The sequence below is a fragment of the Phoca vitulina genome, unplaced genomic scaffold (genome assembly GCF_004348235.1).
Source record: "Phoca vitulina isolate PV1807 unplaced genomic scaffold, GSC_HSeal_1.0 scaffold67, whole genome shotgun sequence".
NCBI classification, from domain to species: Eukaryota; Metazoa; Chordata; class Mammalia; order Carnivora; family Phocidae; genus Phoca; species Phoca vitulina.
The window spans coordinates 14281171-14307133 of NW_022589770.1; positions in this window are offsets into that span (position 1 = coordinate 14281171).

Genomic DNA, 25963 nt, shown 5'->3' on the forward strand with positions numbered 1-25963 from the left:
AACCCTCAATTTGTTTCCTATGAATAAGAGACTCTCATGATTTGTCTCCCTCTCCAATTTCTTCCCATTCAGTTTTCCCTTCCTTCCCTTATGATCCTCTGCACTATTTGTTACATTCCACATGAGTGAAACCATATGATAATTGTCTTTCTCTGATTGACTTATTTCACTTAGCATAATACCCTCCAGTTCCATCCACGTCGATGTAAATGGTAGGTATTCATCCTTTCTGATGGCTGAGTAATATTCCATTGTATCCATATACCACATCTTTATCCATTCATCAGTCAATCTCAGCTCTTTCCACAGTTTGGCTACTGTGGACATTGCTGCTATAAACATTGGGGTGTTGACGCCCCTTCATTTCACTACATCTGTATCTTTGGGGAAAATATGCAGTAGTGCAATTGCTGGGTCATAGGCTAGCTCTATTTTTAACTTCTTGAGGAGCCTCCATACTGTTTTTCAGAATGGCTCTACCAGCTTGCATTCCCACCAACAGTGTAGAGGGTTCCCCTTTCTCCACATCCTCACCGACATTTGTTGTTTCCTGTCTTGTTAATTTTAGCCATTCTAACTGGTGTAAGGTGGTATCTCATTGTACTTTGATTTGTTATTTCCCTGATGACAAGTGATGTGGAGCATTTTTTCATGTGTCTGTTGGCCATTTGGATGTCTTCTTTGGAGAAGTGTCTTTTCATGTCTTCTGCCCATTTCTTGACTGGATTATTTGTTTTTTTGGGTGTTGAGTTTGAGAAGTTCTTTATAGATCTTGGATACTAGCCCTTTATCTGATAGGTCATTTGCAAATATATTCTCCCATTCTGTAGGTTGCCTCTTAGGTGTGTGGATTGTTTCCTTTGATGTGCAGAAACTTTTTATTCTGATGAAGTCCCAGTAGTTCATTTTTGCTTTTGTTTCCCTTGCCTTTAGAGATGTGTCTTGTAAGAAGTTGCTGCAGCTGAGGTCCAAGAGGTTGCTGCCTGTGTTCTCCTCTAGGATTTTGATGGATTCCTGTCTCACATTGAGGTCTTTCATCCATTTAGAGTTTATCTTTGTGTATGGTGTAAGAGAATGGTCCAGTTTCATTCTTCTGCATGTGGCTTCTTCCTGATTACATCAACTTGTAAAATAATCCACATTGGTGGTTCAGATTGCTCCTGAAGAACTGACAGTTCACCCTGCAGTCCAATCAATTGCACTGCTGGATTTAACCATTGTGAGTTCTCTAGGGCTTTATTTCTAATATTATAGAACTACTACCATGAACATTTTGTTCATTTTAGCTGAATACCAGGAAAAATGTTAAAATATTTAATTAAGCATGAAAATAAGGCATGTAGTTGAAACCCTAAGCCAGTCAGAATGTTTCAAGAGTAGGGGGAGAAAATTGGTAGTTGGGCCTTTCTTGTGGAAAGCCAGAATATTATGTTTGATTTTAGTTTGCCAGTTATTTTCACTACTATCTCATATCATCATCCAGCTCCATCAATAATACTTGCAGTGTGTCACCCTCCCCAGAGGTATTCTCCAGCATGAACTGGAATATTTGCTGTAGTTTACAGCTGCAAGCATTATTGTTATCAATACTCATATTTCAGTAGTTAAGTTGATCTTCATTTTGGATGACATTTCCTTTCAGCAGCCTTTCTACACGGACTAATTAGACTTAAAAATACTTAGCTGTAAAATAGAATAGGATTTTCCTTTCTAAAGCTCAAACATACAGTCAGGATATTAAGTTGGAGCTTATTACTGTTATTCACTGTCTTTGGTGGTGTATATAGTTGTGGCAGGAGTCCCCAGAAGAATGAAATTAAAATTTAGAGTCTTTTCTCCTTCCACAACTGTCTATTTTTGTGAGTTGATATGTATGGGGTGAATGGGCTTGTTAGGAATTTTGTCATACAGATCCTTAGAGTTAGAAGAAGAGAAATGTCAGGGAGATGGTGGGATGGAGACAAGGGAAAGGGAAATGATCAAAAGATGTACAAGTTTCCCTAGATTAAAAACAAAGATTCTTCTTGTTGGAAACATGGTGTGTACATAAAGGCCTACAAAATGTAGCAAGTGCTCCTTAAACACTGTATTTTGTCCTAGAGAATAGACTTTTCCTTTGATTCTTGCAGAAATGTTAGTGTTCCAGGAACCTTCCCAGAGTTTGAACCAGAAACTGCTCTCTTGGCTTAAGATGAAGGGCAAGGAAGCCTATGAACTAAGCTAAATAAAAGGCAGAATGGGAGGGGGAACCAATGTAGGGTTTTCTCATTCCTTTCGTTTCATTTGGATGAGGTAAGGATGGGGCTACAGATTCTCCCTTCCCAGAAGTTTGACTTTTGTTTTCTTTTTGCATGTTGGAGGATAGCATGTTGGAAGATAAGTTCTGGGGCAACAGTGGGGAGTCATCTAGGAAAGAAAGTGGGCAAAACTGGTATGTGAGTGAGAAAAGACTTGGTCAGTAATGGGCTCATAGATATAGATTGCTTGTGTTCTGCCAAGAAACTGAGGGCTTGGCATGTTTTTCTAGTTATGACCTAGAAGTTTAGAGGATGCCTTAAAAGGGAGCGGGAGATTGTAAAATGACAAGATTGGGACTTGCTTCTCACTATCACCCTCTTCCCCAACCAAAACACTTTCTGAATTACATGTAATTCCAACATGTGCAGACTGCTGCTAAAATGTCGGATTACTTGACCCTTAACTAAGCACGAAAATTTAGCAGGAATATTTATCTGGATGATGTTTAGATTTTGGGTACCAGGAGATACATCTTTCCTCAAGTGACTGGGCACAGAGTGGACATCTATAGAGAGGACAGAGTAGAAGTACATGGAAGGGCTAGCCCTGAGCATAGAGGACTCCAAGAACTAACTGGGAAGACTTGTGGTGGGGCTGCTGAAGTCCTGAAGCTTGGCACTGAAGGTTTTGAACCAGCAAAATGTGGGGGCCAAAGCAGTTTGACTGACATATCCGCAGACTGCAGAGGCCTGGAAACAATCAGGTTATTAATAGACAATTCACGATCTTTTAAAGGTTATGACCACTGTGGTGGATTTGCTGTGACATGAAAAACCTAAAGCCTGGACTCTACTCCCTGGTTGCTTAGCTATTCTTGTCTTAAAATTGTCGTTCCTGCTATGGCAACAGCATAATTACTTCATTTCCTTGATTGTGAGATACAATTAATTGTAAGACACATCTTCATTTTAGTAGGAGGTTTCTAGGAGGAAAAACCTACTATGTTAAATCATACATTGATTTAAGATGCAGTCCCAATTTTAGAAACATTAAAATGCCACAAAATGTGCATCTTAGAATTAAAGAAATATAGTAGTAATGCAGCAAGCTACAAACACTAATGGCTCTGCTTGATTCTTCTACCTGGAATTCAGAATAGACTTTCTTTTATTTTGGGGGAGGGTTGTCTTTCCTATCCAGCATATTTTTTGTTATTAAAAATTTTTTAAATTCCAGGGGCCCTTGGGTGGCACAGTCAGTTGGGCATTCGACTCGGTTTTGGCTCAGGTCATGATCTCAGGGTCTTGAGATCAAGACCCACATCAGGCTCTGAGCTCAGTGAAGAGTCTGCTAAAGTTTCTCTCTCCTTCTCCCTCTCCCCCTCCCAGTGTGCTCTCTTTCTCTCTCTCTCTCTAAAATAAATAAATAAATCTTAATTTTTTTTCCAGTATAGTTAACATATAATGTCATATTAGTTTTGGGTGTACAATATAGTAATTCAACAATTCCATACATTACCCAGTGCTCATCATAACAAGGCCTGTATTGTAATATACTTCCCTCTTAAGACTGCCTTTGCTGCATCCCAAAGGTTTTGGACTGTTGTGTTTTTATTTTCATTTGCTTACATGTAATTTTTGTTTCTTAATTTCCTGGTTAACCCATTCATTCTTTAGTAGGATTTTCTTTTACCTCCATATATTTGTGGTCTTTCCAAATTTTCTTTTTGTGATTGACTTCAAGTTTCCTAGTGTTGTGGTCTGAAAATATGCATGGTAAGATCTCAGTCTTTTTGTACTTGTTGAGGGCTGATTTGTGACCCAGTATGTGATCTATTCTGGAGAATGTTCCATGTGCACTCAAAAAGAATGTGTATTCTGCTGCTTTAGGGTGAAATGTTCTGAATATATCTGTTAAGTCCATCTGGTCCAGTGTGTCATTCAAAGCCATTGTTTCCTTGTTGATTTTCTGCTTAGATGATCAGTCCATTGCTGTGAGTGGGGTATTAAAGTCCCCTACTTATTATTGTATTATTATCAATGAGTTTCTTTATGTTTGTTATTAATTGATTTATATATTTGGGTGCTTCCAAGTTGAGGGCATAAATATTTACAATAGTTAGGTCTTCTTGATATATAGACCCCTTAATTATGATATAATGCCCTTCTTCATCTTTTGTGATAGTCTTGCATTAAAATCTAGTTTTTTCTGATATAGGTATGGCAACTCTGGCTTTCTTTTGACATCGATTAGCATGATAGTTGGTTCTCCATCCCCTCACTTTCAATCTACAGGTGACTTTAGGTTAAAATGAGTCTCTTAAAAGCAGCACATAGATGTGTCTTTTTTTTTAAGGTTTTATTTATTTACTTGACAGAGAGAGAGAGAGAAAGAACACTCAGCAGAGGGAGAGGGGAGAAACAGACTTCCCGCTGACCAGGGAGCCCGATGCAGGACTTGATCCCAGGACCCTGGGATCATGACCTGAGCTGAGAGCAGATGCTTAACTGACTGACCCACCCCAGTGCCCCTGTCTTGTTTTTTTTTTTTTTTTTTTTAATCCATTCTGACACCCTATGTCTTTTGATTGGAGCATTTGGTCCATTTAATTCAGAGTGATTATTGATAGATATGAATTTAGTGCCATTGTGTTACCTGTAAAGTTGGTGTTTCTGGTGATGTTCTCTGTACCTTTTTAGTCTTTGTTGCTTTTAGTCTTTGTTGCTTTTTGTCTTTCTTTCCCACTGAAAGAGTCCCCTTTAATATTTCTTACAGGGCTGGTTTCATGGTCACAAACTCCTTTAGTTTTTGTTAGGGAAACTCTTTATCTTTCTATTCTAAATGACAGCTTTGCTGGATAAAGTATTCTTGGCTGCATATTTTCCCCATTCAGCACGTTGAATATATCGTGCCACTCTCTTCTGGCCTGCCAAGTTTCTGTGGAAAGATGTGCTATGAACCTGATTTGTCGGCCCTTGTAGGTTAAGGACTTTTTTTCCTTGGTGCTTTCAGGATTCTTTCCTTGTCTGTGTACTTTGTAAATTTGACTACAAATATGTCTTGGTGTGGGCCAGCTTTTGTTGAATTGAATGGGAGTTCTCTGTGCCTCTTGGATTTTGATTGTGTTTCCTTCCCCAGATTAGGAAAGTTTTTGACTATAATTTGCTCAAATACACCTTCTGCCCCCTTTTCCCTCTCTTCTTCTGGGACTTCTATAATGTGAATGTTATTATGCTTTAAGTACTTTTCTTTCCCTCCTCCTTTCAGCTTCATTATTTTCCATAATTTTATCTCCTGTATCACTGATTCATTCGTCTGCTTTGTCCATCCTCATTGTTATTGTATCCATTTGGTCTTGCATCTCAGTTATAACATTTTTTTATTTTAGCCTGACTAGTTTTTAGTTCTTTTATCTCTGAAGTAAGGGATTCTCTAGTGTCTTCTATGCTTTTCTCAAGCTAGTATCCTTATGTTTTAAATTCTGGTTCAGGTTTTTGATTAAATCCCTTGCTGTTACTTCTTCCTGTTCTTTCTTTTGGGGTGAATTCCTCTGTCTTGTCATTTTGTCAAAGTCACTGCTTTTGTGTGTGATTGTTAGGAAAGCCTGTTATATTCCTGCTCCTGAGAGTAATGGCTATATTAAGAAGAGGTCCTAATATTGTCTTGGGGTTGGTGCTTCAGGAGGTGTTTCAAAGTGTGCACTCTGCTGTTGTGTTTTGGCTGCTCCTTCTGTCAGGACAGTCTCTGCAGAGTTTCTCCTTGCCTACAGTGGGGGTGTTTAGACCTTGTCCAATATTTGACAAGTTTTAATTAGGTGTGTTTTGGTCTTCTTGTTAAAAAAAGCTAGATCCTATTTCCTCTATAGCTGAAGTTTTGCAGCACTCTATGATCAGTAGACTTGGTGTGTGTGAGGGGTTTGTGCTGGTCTTCTGGGGGAGAGGCCCACTGTGCTGATTCTTGGGCTGACTTGCCCTAGTGGAGATGCACCTGCAGAGTGGCAGGGCTTGATCTAAGTGGCTCCAACCTCCACTGGGGTGGAGGGTGCTGTGTTGCTCACTGAAGTTGGTCAGTGTTGATGGGCAGGGGGAAAATGGCATCACTTTGCTCTTTCATCCCCAGAGCGGGGCGTTCACACCTACCACTCTTCAGGAAGACCTCACAGAAGAGCAAACAGTCTCCCTCCTGTGTCTCTGGCTTCTGTCAATCCCTGCCTTCATGCTGTCTGTGTTCAAGCTGTCTGCCTGCCAGGTGGCACAGTACTCCTGTGTTTAATCTCAGGTGTGCACTAGGTTTCAAAACTCCAAATTTAAGGGACCCATGTGGTGTGGACCCATGCTAATCTTCTGGGGGAGGGTCTCACTGTGCTGTGGCTGGTGCTGGTTTGTCCTAGTAAAGCAGTCCCATGACTGTGCAGTGGTTCAGAGTTTATGGTAAAGTGCAGCAAAAAGCCAGCACCAAGGTTTGCTGCCTCACAGGTGTGTCTGTTCCTATGCTAGTGAACAGAGCAGCACATTGGCACCTGCCAGCTCTTTTGTCCCTGGAGAGGCCATGCCACCACTCCCAAATGCACTCCACGAAGGGGAACTGTTTCTCCCTGTGCGACCCAGGGGATCCTCAAGACCATACTGCCTGCTCCTGGGCATCCACCCTCCTTCCTCACCAGAGCACCACTAAGCCTGCCAGGCATGACCCTGGCGATGGTGTGGACTTCTAAAACTTCAGACTTTGACCTCCACTGCTTATAAAAACCTGCATTAGTCAGCCCTTTTCCTTTTCCCAGTCAGTGGTTTTGGGGAAGAGTTTTTCTTGTGCAATACCCTGCGTGCAGCTTGCACTCTCTCTCTGTCACTCTCTTGCTCTCTCTCTCTTTTTCTCCTGCTCCTCTCTCCCTGATCAGGTCTCCCACCCATCTGCAGCCTTGCAATTCTTTCCTCCCCCCCAAATCAACTCTCCACAGCTCCTACTTAACACAATGTGGCCATTTTTCTACCTCTAGGTGGGCATTTTGTTCTCTAAGTCTTCAGATCAATTTCTTGGGTGTTCAGAATGATTTGATATTTATCTGGTTGTGTTTAAGGGATGAGGCAACCTTAGAGTTTCCCTCCTCTTCCACCATATTAACTCCTCTCTGTGATAGTTTTTTGAACCTGATTCGTTTTTGATGACCTTGACAGTTTTGAGTAGTGTTGGTCAAGTATTTTGTAGAATGTCAATTTCAGGTTGTCTGATATTTTTCTCATGGTTAGACGGGTTTTGGGTTTGGGGGAGGATCACCATAAAAGAAAGTGCCACTCTCATTACATTACATCAAGGGTACATGCTTATCACTAGGTTTACATACTTTCAATATCTTTAGTTTAAATGGATAGATGGTGAAAGCATAGATGTTGGGGTCTATGGACTGAATTCAGATGATCATAGCTCTTTCATTTATTAGTGTGTGACTTTGGAAAGTTACTTAATTTCTCTATTCCTTAGTTTCCTCATCTGTAAAGTGAGAATAATGATAGAATCTACCTCATTGAATTAGTAAATACATGAAAAGCATTTAGAGCAATGTCTGGCGCAGAGGAAATAGGATATAACTTTGACTGTTATTAATATTATTAACATGATATTTGTGTATTTCTTTCATGTATGTCTTCCTGTCTCTTTTTACCTCAGAAAATTAAACTATTGGTATTTAGTGATTTAAAAAAACACAAACAACCTGGGTTTTAAATTTTGAACATGGGAGGAAGATCTTTGTCTTATTGTTTTTTGGGGTTCTGAATTGTCCCTAAAATATTGTAGTTTCCCTTAAAATTTGCATTGTCTGCTAATGAGAATCTTTTTCAGGAGACTCCTTTTAGTATTTTCATTATTTTATTTTATAATTCAGTTATTAAACTTGTGCTACATTCATTTACAATTTGAAAATTCTCTTCAGAGTGATGGCTGTCTTTTAGCCATTGGTCCACTGATATATATTTCTGGTTCTGCAGGCCAAAAATCCAATTCTGATTAATAATCTATAAGAAAGTGTTATTACTGTTTTCTTACCTTTTGCCCAAGTAAAGGTATCTCAGGGTGTGTTTCAGCATTTATTAGTATTACAAATGAGATTTAATATTGTTCACTGCATAGTAAATGGCTGATCTTAATGCCACCAAAAAAGAAAGACAATTGCATTTACAAATCTGTATGTCAGTTTTCTGATGCATTTTTAATTTTCTGTTTGCAATTCTAAGTGCTAATTTTGAATACTGACTTTGAATATTAACATACATTATTTTTCTGTTGGGATTTTTGAAATTTTCATTTGAGACTTTGCAAAATGTTTTATGCAAATGCAAATATGTATATTTAAAATATTTTTGTCTCATGATTTTTTTTTTCCCCATGGAAATGGTATCACCCTGGCTGTTAGTCTCTTTTCTTCTTCTTTTGTTTCTTGGTAATTTTGGCCAGTAGAATAGATTCATTTGTAGAGACTCTGTGTGTATGTGTCTTTGTGTGTACATGTGTGTGCAAATGGGTACATGGGCATGCTCATGTGTTGGATCAACAAAGGGAACTTCCACATTTACCTTTAGCAGCAGCAGAAATATTTACTGAATACTTACTATGACTCACATACTCTTTTAAGCATGTCACATACACTATCTCATTTGATTCTTACAACAGTCCTATGAGGTTGGTACTATTTTTGTTCCCATTTTCACAGATGAGGACACTGAGAGAAAGGTTAAGTAAATTGCCCAAATTCACAGAGCTATAAGTGACAGAGCTGGAATTCAAATCTAGGTGTTTCTGACTCCAAAATCCATCCTTTTTATCTGCTCTACTATTGCATGTTCTCTGGAACATTCCCATTATACCATTTTACTTTTGAGATATGGCATATATAACTCTCACAGTATCTTTATGTGTTGGAATATATCCTTCTAGACTTAATTTTTTTAAATTGAGATATAACATACATAAAGTGGCCGGATCTTGAGTACTCAGGGTACTTGTATGTATGTACACTTGTATGTATGTACACATATGTAACCATCCCCAGTTAAAGACATGGAGTATTTCTAACACTTCAAAAGACTATCTCATGCACCTTTCCAATCATAGCCATTTCCCCCACAGGTTGTAGCTAATCTGGCTTCTATCAACGTAGATTTTGCCTGTTCATGAACAGGCTATAAATGGAACCGTATAATAGGCATTTTTTTGTGTGTGTGGCTTCTTTTATTTAAAATTATTTCTGTGGGGCGCCTGGGTGGCTCAGTCATTAAGCATCTGCCTTCGGCTCAGGTCATGATCTCAGGGTCCTGGGATCGAGCCCCACATCGGGCTTCCTGCTCAGCGGGAAGCCTGCTTCTCCCTCTCCTACTCCCCCTGCTTGTGTTCCCTCTCTCGCTGTCTCTCTCTCTGTCAAATAAATAAAATCTTTAAAAAAAACTAAAAAAATAAAATTATTTCTGAGATTTATTTATGTTGTTATATGTTTATTTTGTTATGTCATTTTATTGCTATGTATAATGTCCTTTCAAAGCTGACATTTCCTTCTCGCTGCAAAAATAACATATTTTCAAAGCAGAGAATTTGGAAAATAGAAAAAGCACAGAAAGGAAAATAAAAATGACTGGTAACTCCACTATCCAGAGATAATTATTGGTAAAGCTTTTGATTATACCCTGCCAGGCTTTTATTTTTCCTATGCATGTATGATTACTAGATTAGGATTATACATGCATTTCTGTCTTATAACCTGTTATTTTCTCTTAACGGTTTATCATGAACATTTTCCATGTCATTAAACATACATTCTTTTACAATAATTCAAAAATATTTTAAAAAACATTTTTATTAGAGTGTGTGTGTGTGTGGTGATGGCGGAATATGTAAAGCATTCACAAGACACAAAATTCAAAAGGTACAAATAGTATGCAACAAAAAGCCTCTCTCCTATCCTTACCCTAGTCTTCCCTCTACTCCACACCTCCTGCTCCAGGATCCACTGTTGCCACTTCCCAGTGTATTCTTCTGGAGCTATTTTGTGCACATATAAACAAATATATATACATGTTATTTTCCCCCTTCTTATGCACAAATGTTAGCATACTGCACTATTTTGCCCCTTGCTTTTTTTATTAATAAGGTTGCTTGACAATTATTCCATATCAGCATTTCCACATCAGTATCAAGAGCTTTCTCGTCCTTTAACATATGATAAAATGCTTACTTTATTCATATTAAGTGAAATACAAATTACAGCTACTCTGAGAGACCATTTTTTACCTTATTGGCAAAGATAAAATGACATTCTGTGTTGTCAGGGGTATAAGGAAATAATAATTTAATAATAATAATAATAATAATAATAATAATAATAATAATGTCAAGCACTATTCTAAACAGTTAACTTGTGATAATTCATGCAACCCTCACAACAACCCAAAGAAGTAGGTTCTGTTTCTACAGAGAATGTATGCCCATTTTACAGAGAAAGAGACTGATGCACGGCATTTACATAACTTACCCAGGGTGCTATTATACTATGCTGAGGGAGAGTTAACTGATACAAACTCTATGAAGAGAAATTAGGCAATGGCTATCAAAATTATGCATTTACTCTTTGATTGAAATTACACTTCTAGGAATTTATCATATACTCCAACATGTGAGAAATTATACATACATAAAGTTATTTTTTGTATTAGTATTTATCGTAAGAAAGTGTAGGAAAGTAGGAAACTAGCTACTCTAGTTAGTATAAGCAAGAGGTTAACCAAGAGAAAGTGTGGGTTCCCCCAGTGTTCCATTCTTTCCCGTGGAACAGCACCCAGTGAGGGTCACGTGGATCAGTGGAGATGTGAGGGTCTTCTCACTGCCAGGAGAACCCAGAGCAAAAGGCTCCTCCTATCTTATGGACCCAGGGACTGGGAAGAGGTAGAGGAGAAAGGGATAGGGAAAAATAATACTCACTGAGTACTGAGTCAGAGTGTAGAAAAGTATCTTCAGGGTTCCGCCTTGAAGTTCCAAGGTTCCAAGTTTCCACCCCATAAAGAGGTCTCAGTAGAGGTGTCTGGGAAAGGTCCCTGATAAAGAGGCCTCCAAATGGAGGTCCTGGGCTAGGAGTGCAGATGTGTATAAGAGCATGGTTGGCTGGGGTGACCTGAGTCTTTGACTGCAACTTTCTTCTGAGATGCTAGTGCATTGGCTGTACACCAAATCTGGTGTGGGAGAGCAGCTTTTCCCAAGAGACCTGCTAGATAAAGCCCTTGTAACTGCCTGTGTTGGACCCTGAGAAATCACGCATGGGCTTTTGGCCAGGAGTCAGATTTATTACGAATATTAGCAACAATTTAAATGTTATTCAGTAGATATTGGTTGAACAAATTGTAGCACACCCATACAGTGTCTTTCAATATATCAGTGAATAATGATTTTCAGTGGTAGCAGAGTCAGGATCCTAGCTGGAAATAGATGATTTACTTAAAATAAATAATTGAAGAGAGTTTACAAAGGATTAAGGAATAGTGCAGCAGCCTGGGCTAGCAATAGGGAAGCCATTACTATCCCTAGGCCTGGATGCATGAAGTAGGGAATGGTACAGAAACCCTGTGAGAGCTGTGGCCTTTGGTAGAGGCACATAGCCATGCTAAACTATGGCCCAGCAGGGAGGGAGCAAAAGGAATAAGTACTCTGACCTCTCTCCTTCTACCCTTTGATCAGAACATCCATCTCCTGCTGATGCTTTCCATCTGCCAAACCTAACCTGAAGCCAGAGGGAAAGGAAACCTGTTCAATGCAGTCTACAAAGATTAACTTTCCAGAGCTCAGAGTAGGGAGGAAAAGAGTAGAGAAAGTGGGGAAGGATAAGATATAAGCTGCAGAGGCAAACAAAGTATCTAACTCAATGATACTTGATTGTATAAATATACAATTTTTAAATCTATCATCTGTCATTGAGTATTTAGGTTGCTTCCAGATTTTCTTTTTGCTTATTATAAACATTCTCTTATTTAAATCTTTGCATGCCTATTATTTTCTTAAGATACATTCTTAGAAGTAGAGTGGCTAGGCCCCACTTTAAGGTTTTTGATATATATAACCTTCAGAAAAATTTTTAAACTTTTTTTAATTGAAGTATAGTTGACACACAATGTCATATTAGTTTCAAGTGTACAACATAATGATTTGACAAATTTATAAATTATACCACAAATATAGCTACCATCTGTCACCATACAACTTATAAAATCATTAACTATGTTTTCTATGCCATATCTTTTATTCCTGTGACTTAATTATTCATTCCATAATTGGAAGCCTGTATCTCCCACTCCTCTTTACTCATTTTGCTCATCACATTCTCCCCCCGCCCCCCCCCACTCAATCATCAGTTTGTTCTCTGTAATTATGGGTCTGTTTCTGCCTTTTCTTTGTTTGTTTTGCCTTTCTTTCTTTTTCTTCTTTCTTTCTTTTTCTTTTTTAGTTTCACACGTAGAGTTTAGTGATTCATCAGTTGCATATAACACCCCAGTGCTCATTACATCAAGTGCCCTCCTTAACGCCCATCACCCAGTTACCACATTCCCCTATCTATCTCCCCTCTAGTAACTCTCAGTTTTTTTCCTATAGTTAAGAGTCTCTCGGGGTTTGTCTATCTCTCTGATTTTGTCTTATATTATTTTTCCCTCCTATCCCCTATGATCCTCTGTTTTGTTTCTTAAATTCCACACATGAGTGAGATCATATGATAATTGTCTTTCTCCGATTGACTTATTTTGCTTAGCATAATACCCTCTAGTTCCATCCACCTCATTGCAAATGGTAAAATTTCATTTATTTTGATGGCTGAGTAATTCAATTACTATATATATATATATATATATACACACATGTTTATCCATTTATCTGTCAATGGACATCTGGGCTCTTTCCATATTTTGGCTATTGTGGACATTGCTGCTACAAGCATTGTGGTGCAGGTGACCTTTTGAATCACTATATTTGTATCCTATGGATAAATACCTAGTAGTGCAGTTGCTGGGTTGTAGGGTAGCTCTATTTTCAACTTTTTGAGGAACCTCCATACTGTTTTCCAGAGTGGCTGTATCAGCTTGCATTCCCACCAACAGTGTAAGAGGGTTCCCCTTTCTCTGCATCCTCACCAACATCTCTTGTTTCCTGACTTACTAATTTTAGCCATTCTGACTGGTGTGAGGTGGTATCTCATTGTAATTTTGATTTGTATTTCCCTGATGACAAGTGATGTGGAGCATTTTTCATGTGTCTGTTGGCCATTTGGATGTCTTATTTGGAAAAATGTCTGTTCATGTCTTCTGCCCATTTCTTGGTTGGATTATTTGGTTTTTGATGTTGAGTTTGATAAGTTCTTTATAGATCTTGGGTACTATAACCCTTTACCTGGTAAGACATTCGCAAACATATTCTCCCATTCCATAGGTTGCCTTTTCGTTTTCTTGACTATTTCTTTTACTGTGCAAAAGCTTTTTATCTTGATGAAGTCCCAATAGTTCATTTTTGCCCTTGCTTCCCTTGCCTTTGGAGATGTGTCTAGCAAGAAGTTGCTGTGGCTGAGGTTGAAGAGGTTACTGCCTGTATTCTCCTCTAGGATTTTGATGGATTCCTGTCTCACATTTCTGTCTTCCATCTATTTTGAGTCTATTTTTGTGAATGGTGTAAGAAAATGGTCCGGTTTCGTTCTTGTACATGTGGCTGTCCAGTTTTCCCAGCACCGTTTATTGAAGAGACTGCCTTTTTTTCCATTGGACATTCTTTCCTGCTTTGTCAAAGATTAGTTGACCATAGAGTTGAGGATCCATTTCTGGGTTCTCTATTCTGTTCCATTGATCTATGTGTCTGTTTTTGTGTCAGTACCATACTGTCTTGATGATTACAGCTTTGTGATAGAGCTTGAAGTCCAAGATTGTGATGTCTCCAGCTTTGGTTTTCTTTTTCAACATTCCTTTGGCTATTCGGGGTCTTTTCCAGTTCCCTATAAATTTTAGGATTATTTGCTCCAGCTAAGTGAAAAAAGTTGATGGTGTTTTGATAGAGATTGCATTGAATGTGTAGATTGCTTTGGGTAGCATAGACATTTTAACAATATTTGTTCTTCCAATCCATGAGCATGAGGTGTTTTTCCATTTCTTTGTGTCTTCCTCAATTTCTTTCATGAATGTTCTATAGTTTTCAGAGTACAGATCCTTTGCCTCTCTGGTTAGGTTTATTCCTATGTATCTTGTGGTTTTTGGTGCAGTTGTAAATGGGATCAACTCGTTATTTCTCTTTCTTCTGTCTCATTGTTAGTGTATGGAAATGCAACTGGTTTCTCTGCATTTATTTTATATCCTGCCAATTTGCTGAATTCTTGTATCAGTTTTAGCACTTTTGGGGTGGGGTCTTTTGGGTTTTCCACATAGAGTATCATGTCAACTGGGAAGAGTGAGACTTTGACTTCTACTTTGTCGATTTGGATGCATTTTATTTCTTCTTATTGCTTGATTGCTGAGGCTAGGACTTGTAGTACTATGTTGAACAAGTGGTGAGAGTGGGCATCCCTGTCATGTTCCTGACCTTAGGGGAAAAGTTCTCAGTTTTTCCCCATTGAGGATGATATTCACTGTGGGTCTTTGTATATGGCTTTTATGATATTGAGGTATGTTCCCTCTATCCCTACCTTGTGGAGAGTTTTAATCAAGAAAGATGTTGTAAATGTCCACAAAGCCAAACTGTGGAAAGAGCAGAGATGTCCATTGACAGATGAATGGATAAAGAATATGTGGTAAATATACAATGGAATATTACTCAGCCATCAGAAAGGGTGAACACTTACCATTTTAATTGACATGGATGGAACTGGATGATATTATGCTGAGCAAAATAAGTCAATCAGAGAAAGACAATTATCATATGGTTTCACTCCTATGTGGAATACAAAAACAGCTCAGAAGATCATAGGGGAAGGGAGGGAAACTGAATGGGAAGTCATCAGAGAGGGAGAAAAATCATGAGAGAATCTTAACTATAGGAAAGAAAGTAAGGGTTGCTGTTGGGGAAGGGGTGGGGAGAAGGGGTAATAGAGTGATGGGCATTAAGGAGGGCAATGTGATGTGATGAATACCGGGTGTTATTTGCAACTGATGAATTACTGAACTCTACATCTGAAACTAATGATATACTATATGTTGGAATTGAATTTAAGTTAAAAAAAAATTGATGACAGGGAAGTCATCCCCCCCCCAAAAGAAATGATGCTGTCTTTTGTCAAATGCTTTTTCTGCATCTATTGAGAGGACCATATGATTCTTGTCCTTTCTTTTATTAATGTGATCTATCATGTTGATTTGCAGATGTTGAACCACCCTTGCAGCCCAGGAATAAACCTCACTTGGTCCTGGTCAATAATGCTTTTAATGCACTGTTGGATCCTATTGTCTAGTATCTTGGTGAGAATTTTTGCATCCAGGTCATCAAAGATATTGGTCTATAATTCTCCTTTTTGGTGGGGTCTTTGGTTTTGAGATCAAGGTAAAGTTGGCCTCATTGAATGAGTTTGGAAGTTTTCCTTCCATTCCTAGTTTTTTGAACAGGTTCAGAAGAATAAGTATTAATTCTTTAAATGTTTGGTAGAATTCTGCTTGAGGCCATCTGGTCCTGGACTCTTGTTTGTTGGGGGATTTATTTTTTATTTTGTTTTATAATTTTTTATATTCAATTTTTATTGTATTATGTTAGTCACCATACAGTACATCATTAGTTTTTGATTCATTATATGCATATAACACCCAGTGCTCATTACAACATGTGCTCTCCTTAATACCCATCACTTGGCTACCCCATATCCTGTTGGGAGATTTTTGATTACTCCTTCAATTTCTTTGCTGGTAATAGGTCTGTTCAGGTTTTCTATTTCTTCTTGTTTCAGTTTTGGTAGTTTATATGTTTCTAGGAATGCATCCATTTCTTCCAGATTGCCTAATTAGTTGGCATTATAGCTGCTCATAATATGTTCTTATAATTGTTTGTATTTCCTTGGTGTGGGTTTTGATCTCTCCTCTTTCTTTGATGATTTTATTTATTTTATTTATCCTTTTCTTTTTGATAAGTCTGGATAGGGGTTTATCAATCATATTAATTCTTTCAAAAAACAAGTTCCTAGTTTCGTTGATCTGTTCTACTGCGTTTTTGGTTTCTATTTCATTGATTTCTGCTCTAATCTTTATTATTTCTCTTCTCCTACTGGATTTGGCTTTATTTGCTATTCTTTCTCCAGCTCCTGGAGATGTGAGGTGTGAGGTTAGCTTGTATATTCGAGACTTTTCTTGTTTCTTGAGAAAGGCTTGTATTGCTATATGCTTTCTGCTTAGGACCACCTTTGCTGCATCCCAAAGATTTTGACAGTTGTGTTTTCATATTCATTTGTTTCCATGTATTTTTAAAAAAATTCTTCTTTAATTTTTTAGTTGACTCATTCATTCTTAGTAGGATGCTCTTTAACCTCCATGCATTTGTTTTTCTTCCAAATTTCTTCCTGTAATTGAGTTCAAGTTTTAAAGCATTATGATCTGAAAATATGCAGAGAATGATCCCAATCTTTTTTTTATTATGTTATGTTAATCACCATACATTACATTATTAGTTTTTGATGTAGTGTTCCATGATACATTGTTTGCGTATAACACCCAGTGCTCCATTCAGTAGGTGCCCTCTTTAATACCCACCACCAGGCTAACCCAAACAACCACCCCCTCCCCTCCAGAACCTCAGTGTGTTTCTCAGAGTCAATAGTCTCTCATGGTCCGTCTCCCCCACCGATTTCCCTCCTTCATTTCTCCCTTCCTACTATCTTCTTTTTTTTTTTTTTTAACATATAATGTATTATATTTTTCAGAGGTACAGGTCTGTGATTCAACAGTCTTCGCAATTCACAATGTTCACCATAGCACATACCCTCTCCAATGTCTATCACCCAGCCACCCCATCCCTCCCACCCCCCACCACTCCAGCAACTCTCAGATTCCTGAGATTAAGAATTCCTTATATCAGTGAGATCATATGCTACATGTCTTTCTCTGATTGACTTATTTCACTCAGCATAATACCCTCCAATTCCCTCCATATTGTTGCAAATGGCAAGATTTCATTCCTTTTGATGGCTGCATAATATTCCCATTGTATATATATACCACATCTTCTTTATTCAGTCATCTGTCAATGGACATCTTGACTCTTTCCACAGTTTGGCTATTGTGGACATTGCTGCTATAAACATCAGGGAGCACATACCCCTTCGGATCCCTACATTTGTATCTTTGGGGTAAATACCCAGTAGTGAAATTGCTGGGTCGTATGGTAGCTCTATTTTTACTTTTTGAGGAACCTCCATACTGTTTTCCAGAGTGACTACAACAGCTTGCATTCCCACCAACAGTGTAGGAGGGTTCCCCTTTCTCCGCATTCTCGCCAACATCTGTCATTTGCTAACTTGTTAATTTTAGCCATTCTGACTGGTGTGAGGTGGTATCTCATTGAGGTTTTGATTTGGATTTCCCTGATGCGGAGTGATATTGAGCACTTTTTCGTGTGTCTGTTGGCCATTTGGATGTCTTCTTTGGAAAAATGTCTGTTCATGTCTTCTGCCCATTTCTTGATTGGATCGTTTGGTTTTTGGATGTTGAGTTTGATAAATTCTTTATAGATTTTGGATACTAGCCCTTTATCTGATATGTCATTTAAAAATATCTTCTCCCATTCTGTCGGTTGTCTTTTGGTTTTGTTGACTGTTTCTTTTGCTGTGCAAAAGCTTTTTATCTTGATGAAGTCCCAATAGTTCATTTTTGCCCTTGCTTCCCTTGCCTTTGATGATGTTTCTAGGAAGAAGTTGCTGCAGCTGAGGTCGAGGAGGTGGCTGCCTGTATTCTCCTTTAGGATGTTGATGGACTCCTGTCTCACATTTAGGTCTTTCAACCATTTGGAGTCTATTTTTGTGTGTGGTGTAAGGAAATGGTCCAGTTTCATTCTTCTCCATGTGGCTGTCCAATTTTCCCAACACCAGTTGATGAAGGGACTGTCTTTTTTCCATTGGACATTCTTTCCTGCTTTGTCGAAGATTAGTTGACCATAGAGTTGAGGGTCCATTTCTGGGCTCTCTATTCTGTTCCATTGATCGATGTGTCTGTTTTTGTGCCAGTACCATACTGTCTTGAGGATTACAGCTTTGTAATAGAGCTTGAAGTCCAGAATTGTGATGCCGCCAGCTTTGCTTTTCTTTTTCAACATCCTTCTGGCTATTCGAGGTCTTTTCTGGTTCCATACAAATTTTAGGATTATTTGTTCCATTTCTTTGAAAAAAGTGGATGGTATTTTGATGGGGATTGCATTGAATGTGTAGATTGCTCTAGGTAGCATTGACATCTTCACAATATTTGTTCTTCCAATCCATGAGCATGGAACGATTTTCCATTTTTTGTGTCTTCTTCAATTTCTTTCATGAGTATTTTATAGTTTTCTGAGTACAGATTCTTTGCCTCTTTGGTTAGATTTATTCTTAGGTATCTGATGGTTTTGGGTGCAATTGTAAATGGGATCAACTCCTTAATTTCTCTTTCTTCTGTCTTGTTGGAGTATAGGAATGCCACTGATTTCTGTGCATTGATTTTATATCCTGCCACTTTACTATATTCCTGTATGGGTTCTAGCAGTTTTGAGGTGGAGTCTTTTGGGTTTTCCACATAAAGTATCATATCATCTGCAAAGAGTGAGAGTTTGACTTCTTCTTTGCCGATTTGAATGCCTTTTATTTGTTTTTGCTGTCTGATTGCTGTGGCTAGGACTTCTAATACTATGTTGAATAGCAGTGGTGAGAGTGGACATCCCTGCCACGTTCCTGACCTTAGTGGGAAAACTCTTAGTTTTTCCCCATTGAGAATGATATTCGCTGTGGGTTTTTCATAGATGGCTTTTATGATATTGAGGTATGTACCCTCTATGGCTATACTCTGAAGAGTTTTGATCAAGAAAGGATGCTGTACTTGGTCAAATGCTTTTTCTGCATCTATTGAGAGGATCATATGGTTCTTGTTCTTTCTTTTATTAATGTATTGTATCACATTGATTGATTTGCGGCTGTTGAACCAACCTTGCAGCCCAGGGCTAAATCCCACTTGGTCGTGGTGAATAATCCTTTTAATGTACTGTTGGATCCTATTGTTAGTATTTTGGTGAGAATTTTTGCATCCATGTTCATCAAGGATATTGGTCTGTAATTCTCCTTTTTGATGGGGTCTTTGTCTGGTTTGAGGATCAAGGCAATGGTGGCCTCATAAAACAAGTTTGGAAGTTTTCCTTCCATTTCTATTTTTTGGAACAGTTTCAGAAGAATAGGTACTAATTCTTCTTTAAATGTTTGGTAGAATTCCCCTGTGAATGCATCTGGCCTTGGGCTTTGGTTTTTTGGGAGATTTTTGATTACTGCTTCAATTTCCTTAGTGGTTATAGGTCTGTTCAGGTTTTCTATTTCTTCCTGGTTCAGTTTTGGTAGTTGATACATCTCTAGGAAGGCATCCATTTCTTCCAGATTATTTAATTTGCTTGCATAGAGTTGCTCATAATATGTTCTTATCATTGTTTGTATTTCTTTGATGTTGGTTGTGATCTCTCCTCTTTCATTCATGATTTTGTTGATTTGGGTCATTTTTCTTTTTGAGAAGTCTGGCCAGGGGTTTATCAATCTTGTTAATTCTTTCAAAGAACCAGCTCCTAGTTTCGTTGATCTGTTCTACTGTTCTTTTGGTTTCTATTTCATTGATTACTGCTCTGATCTTTATTATTTCTCTTCTCCTGCTGGGTTTAGGCTGTATTTGCTGTTCTTCCTCCAGCTCCTTTAGGTGTAGGGTTAGGTTGTGTACTTGAGACCTTTCTTGTTTCTTGAGAAAGGCTTGTATTGCTATATACTTTCCTCTTAGGACTGCCTTTGCTGCATCCCAAAGATTTTGAACAGTTGTGTTTTCATTTTCATTGGTTTCCATGAATTTTTTTAATTCTTCTTTAATTTCCTGGTTGACCCATTCATACTTTAGTAGAATGCTCTTTAACCTCCATGTATTTGAGTTCTTTCTGACTTTCCTCTTGTAAATGAGTTCTAGTTCTCTCGCTCTTTGCAGATGATGTGATACCTTATGTGGAAAACCCAAAAGTCTCCACCCCAAAAGTGCTAGAACTCATACAGTAATTCAGTAAAGTTGCAGGATATAAAATCAATGCACAGAAATCAGTGACATTCGTATACACCAACAACAATTGAGAAGAAAGAGATAATAAGGAGTTGATCCCATTTACAATTGCACCCAAAACCATAAGATACCTAGGAATAAATCAAACCAAAGAGGCGAAGAATCTGTACTCAGAAAACTATAAAATACTCATGAAAGAAATTGAAGAAGACACAAAAAATGGAAAATCGTTCCATGCTCATGGATTGGAAGAACAAATATTGTGAAGATGTCAATGCTACCTAGAACAATCTACACATTCAATGCAATCCTTATCAAAACACCATCAACTTTTTTCAAAGAAATGGAACAAATAATCCTAAAATTTGTATGGAACCAGAAAAGACCTCGAATAGCCAGAAGGATGTTGAAAAAGAAAAGCAAAGCTGGCGGCATCACAATTCTGGACTTCAAGCTCCATTACAAAGCTGTAATCCTCAAGACAGTATGGTACTGGCACAAAAACAGACACATCGATCAATGGAACAGAATAGAGAGCCCAGAAATGGATCCTCAACTCTATGGTCAACTAATCTTCAAGAAAGCAGGAAAGAATATTCAATTCAAAAAGACAGTCCCTTCAACTACTGGTGTTGGGAAAATTGGGCAGCCACATGCAGAAGAATGAAACTGGACCATTTCCTTACACCACACACAAAAATAGACTCCAAATGGTTGAAAGGCCTCGATGTGAGACAGGAGTCCATCAACATCCTAAAGGAGAACACAGGCAGCAACCTCTTTGACCTCAGCCGCAGCAACTTCTTCCTAGAAACATCGCCAAAGGCAAGGGAAGCAAGGGCAAAAATGAACTATTGGGACTTCATCAAGATAAAAAGCTTTTGCACAGCAAAAGAAACAGTCAACAAAACCAAAAGACAACCAAGAGAATGGGAGAAGATATTTTTAAATGGTATATCAGATAAAGGGCTAGTATCCAAAATCTATAAAGAACTTATCAAACTCAACACCCAAAGAACAAATGATTCAATCAAGAAATGGGTAGAAGACATGAACAGACATTTTTCCAAAGAAGGCATCCAAATGGCCAACAGACACATGAAAAAGTGCTCAACATTGCTTGGCATCAGGGAAATCCAAATCAAAACCTCAATGAGATACCACCTCACACCAGTCACAATGGCTAAAATTAACAAGTCAGGAAAGGACAGATGTTGGCAGGGATGTGGAGAAAGGGGAACCCTCCTACACTGTTGGTGGGAATGCAAGCTGTTGTAGTCACTCTGGAAAACATTATGGAGGTTCTTCAAAAAGTTGAAACTAGAGCTACTGTATGACCCAGCAATTGCACTACTGGGTATTTACCCCAAAGATACAAATGTAGGGATCCGAAGGGGTATGTGCACCCCGATGTTTATAGCAGCAATGTCCACAATAGCCAAACTATGGAAAGAGCCAAGATGTCCTTCAGCAGATGAATAGATAAAGAAGAAGTGGTATATATACCCAATGGAATATTATGCAGCCATCAAAAGGAATGAAATCTTGCCATTTGCAACGACGTGGATGGAACTGGAGGGTATTATGCTGAGCGAAATAAGTCAAACAGAGAAAGACATGTATCATATGACCTCACTGATATGAGGAATTCTTAATCTCAGGAAACAAACCAAGGGTTGTTGGAGTCATAGGGGGTGGGAGTGATGGGGTGGCTGGGTGATAGACACTGGGGAGGGTATGTGCTATGGTGAGTGCTGTGAATTGTGTAAGAGTGTTGAATCATAGACCTGTACCTCTGAAACAATTAATACATTATATATTTTTAAAGAAGAAGAAGAAGAAGAAGATAGTAGGAAAGGAAAATGAAGGGGGGAAATTGGAGGGGTGAGAAACCATCAGAGACTATGGACTCTGAAAAACAAACTGAGGGTTCTGGAAGGGAGGGGTGTGGGGGATGGATTAGCCTGGTGATGGGTATTAAAGAGGCACGTACTGCATGGAGCACCGTGTGTTATATGCAAACAATGAATCATGGAACACTACATCAAAAACTAATGATGTAATGTATCGTGATTAACATAACATAAAAAAAAAAAACCTCCCAAAAAACAAGAGTCCATGGCCTGATAGATTCCTTGGGGAATTTTACCAAACATTCAAAGAAGAAATAATACCTATTCTACTGAAGCTGTTTCAAAAAATAGAAACAGAAGGAGAGCCTCCAGACGCATTCTATGAGGCCAGCATTACCTCGATCCCCAAACCATGCAAACACCCCATCAAGAAGGAGAATTTCAGACCCATATCCCTGATGAATATGGATTCCAAAATCCTCAACAAAATCCTAGCTGATAAGCTCCAACAATGCATTAAAAGGATTATCCACCGTGACCAAGTGGGAGTTATCCCCGGAATGCAAGGGTGGTTCAACATTTCAAATCAATCAGTGTGATAGAACACATTAATAAGAGGGGAGAGAAGAACCATATGGTCCTCTCAATTGATGCAGAAAAAGCATTTGACAAAATATAGCATCCTTTCCTGATTAAAACTTTTCAGAGTATAGGGATAGAGGGAACATTCCTCAATTTCATAAAATCCATCTATGAAAAACCCACAGCGAATATCATCCTCAATGAAGAAAAGCTGAGAGCCTTTCCCTCAAGATCAGGAACGCGTCAAGGATGCCCACTCTCGCCACTATTGTTCAACATAGTACTAGAAGTCCTAGCAACAGCAATCAGACAACAAAAAGAAATAAAAGGTATTCAAATTGGCAAAGAAGAAGTCAAACATTCTCTTTTCGCAGATGACATGATACTTTATGTGGAAAACCCAAAAGCCTCCACCCCCAAATTAGTAGAACTCATACAGCAATTCAGTAATGTGTCTAGATACAAAATCAATGCACAGAACTCTGTTGCTTTCTTATACACTAACATTGCAAATGTAGAAAGAGAAATTAGAGAAATGTTCATTTTTTTTATGTCTAATTATGGCCTTTTTTTCCACTTAAAGAAGTCTCTTTAATATTTCTTGTAAAGCTGGTTTGGTGGTGATTAACTGCTTTAGCTTTTGTTTGTCTGGAAAACTCTATCTGTCCTTCAATTCTGAATGATAATCTTATTGAATACAGTATTCTTGGTCATAAGTTTTTGTTTTTAATTTTTCTTTCCTTTGAATAAGTTTCTGCTGAGAAATCAGCCAATAGCTTTATGGAGTTTCCCTTGTACATGACTTTTTGCTTCTCTCTTGCTACTTTTAAAATTCTTTATCTTTAAATGTTTACATTTTAATTATTATGTGTCATGGTGTGGATCTCCTTGGATTCATCTGATTTGGAAGTCTTTGTGCTTCCTGAACCCTGATGACTATTTCCTTCCCTAGGTTAGAGAAGTTTTCAGGTATTATTTCTTCCAATAAATTTTCTGGGGGTGCTTGTGTGGCTTAGTCAGTTAAGCATCTAACTCTTGATTTTGGCTCAGGTCATGATCTCAGGGTTGTGGGATCAAGCCTTGCATTGCGCTCCATGCTCAGTGGGGAGTCAGCTTGAGATTCTCTCCCTTCTCCCTCTGCCCCTCCCTCCACTCATGCTCTCTCTATAAAATAAATATATAAATCTTAAAAAGTTTTCTGCCACTTTTTCTCTCTCTTTTCCTTCTACAACCCTTGTAATATGAATGTTTGTCTGCTTAATGTTGCCTGAGAGATTCTTTAACCTATCTTCATTTTTTAAAAATTCTTTTTTCTTTTTGTTGTGTAGCTTGGGTGCTTTCCACTACCCTGTCTTCCGGGTCACTGATCTGTTCTTCTGCATCTGCTAATCTACTGTTGATTACCTCTAGTGTATTTTTTTATTCCAGTTATTGTATTCTTTAACTCTGATAGTTTTTTCTTTATATTTTCTATCTCTTTATTGAAATTCTCACTGAATTCTACTACTCTTCTCTCTAGTCTGGTGAACATCTTTATGATTAGTGCTTTAATTCTATAGGCGTATTGCTTATCTCCATTTCATTTAGTTCTTTTTTCTGAAGTTTTGTCGTGTTCTTTCATTTGGAGCATATTTCTCTGTCTCCCCATTTTGTTTGATTTTCTGTGTTGTTTCTATGAATTAGGTGGAACAGCTATTTCTCCTAAACTTGAAGGAATGGTCTTGTGTATGGTCATCCCCTATGTAGACTGTGTTTGCCTGGTGACTTTTATGGCTGGAGTTGTGGCTGGTATGCAGTGCATGTTGCAGGACACTTTGTCCTGGGGCTGACCTGGTGGGATGGCCAGAGCTGAAGTGGGTATGGGCTGGAGGCAGTTCAGAGGCTCTCTGCATGGAGGGTACCCTGGCAAGACAGCTGAAGTGGAAGTGGGTGCAAGCTGGGAGATCCTAAGGCACTATGTACAGAGGGCACCTTGGGAGGATAGCTGAAGCTGAAGTGTGTTTAAGCTGGATGTTCCAGGACCCTGTGTGTGGAGGGTGCCCTGGTGGGGCAACTGGAGTTAAATGGGGCATAGGCCAGGGGATCTCATGGTGCTCTGCACAAGGAGTGCCTTGGCACGACAGCTGTAGCTGAAGTGGGTGCAGGCTGAGGTGGTCCTAGGGCTCTTTGTGTAGAGGGTGCCCTGGCAAGACAACAGAAGCTGAAGTGGGTGCAAGCTGGGGCAGCTGGAACTGAAGCAGGTGTCAGCTGGAGGGACCCAGAGTGCTCTGCCCCAGTGGTGTCCTAGCAAGCTATCTGAAGCCAAAGTGGGGCCTGGAGTGTCCAGGGTGCTGTATGACTGTATTACCTTGAGGCGATGGCTGGAGCTATAGTGAGTGCTGACCAGGGGTGTTCCAGTGGGCACTGCCCTGCAACTGCCTTAGTAGGATGGCTGGGGCTGATGTGGGCTAGGGGCTCAGGGTTCACTGAGGCAGTAGGTCAGTGAGGATGCCCAGACCTTGCTCTCATTCATGCTATCAAGGTGGAAGGGGAGCATAAACTGTGGCACTTGCCAGCCTTTCTGACCTGGAGAGAGTTTCAGTAGCTCCTTCACTGTTTGGCAGGGCTCTAGGGCTCTAGTTCAGGGATTAGTTCCTTTATATTCTAGATGTTCTTTTAAACCAAGGGGGCTTTTTTTTTTTTTTTCTGTGCCTCAGGGCATAGGAATCTGCCACCTTATCTCTCAGTACTATTCCTACCCACTGCAGTTTGCAGCCTCAGGGGTGGAGGTTCCCTTTGTTACCATGTCTGTCTTTCTTGCCGTTCTCTTTTATTGTGCAGAAGCTGTTCAGACAGCCCTCAGTTCTTCCTCAGGAGGAATTGCTCTTATAAATAGGGGTAGATTTGGTGTGCACTTGGAGGACATGAGTTCAGAATCTTCCTACATTGACATCTTGGACAATTTACCCTCCACCAGGAGAATATGAGAGAGGTTGTTTCCCTGCATTCTCATTAACACAAGGTATTATCATAAGTCTTTGCCAATTTAATAGAAAAAATTGCATCTGA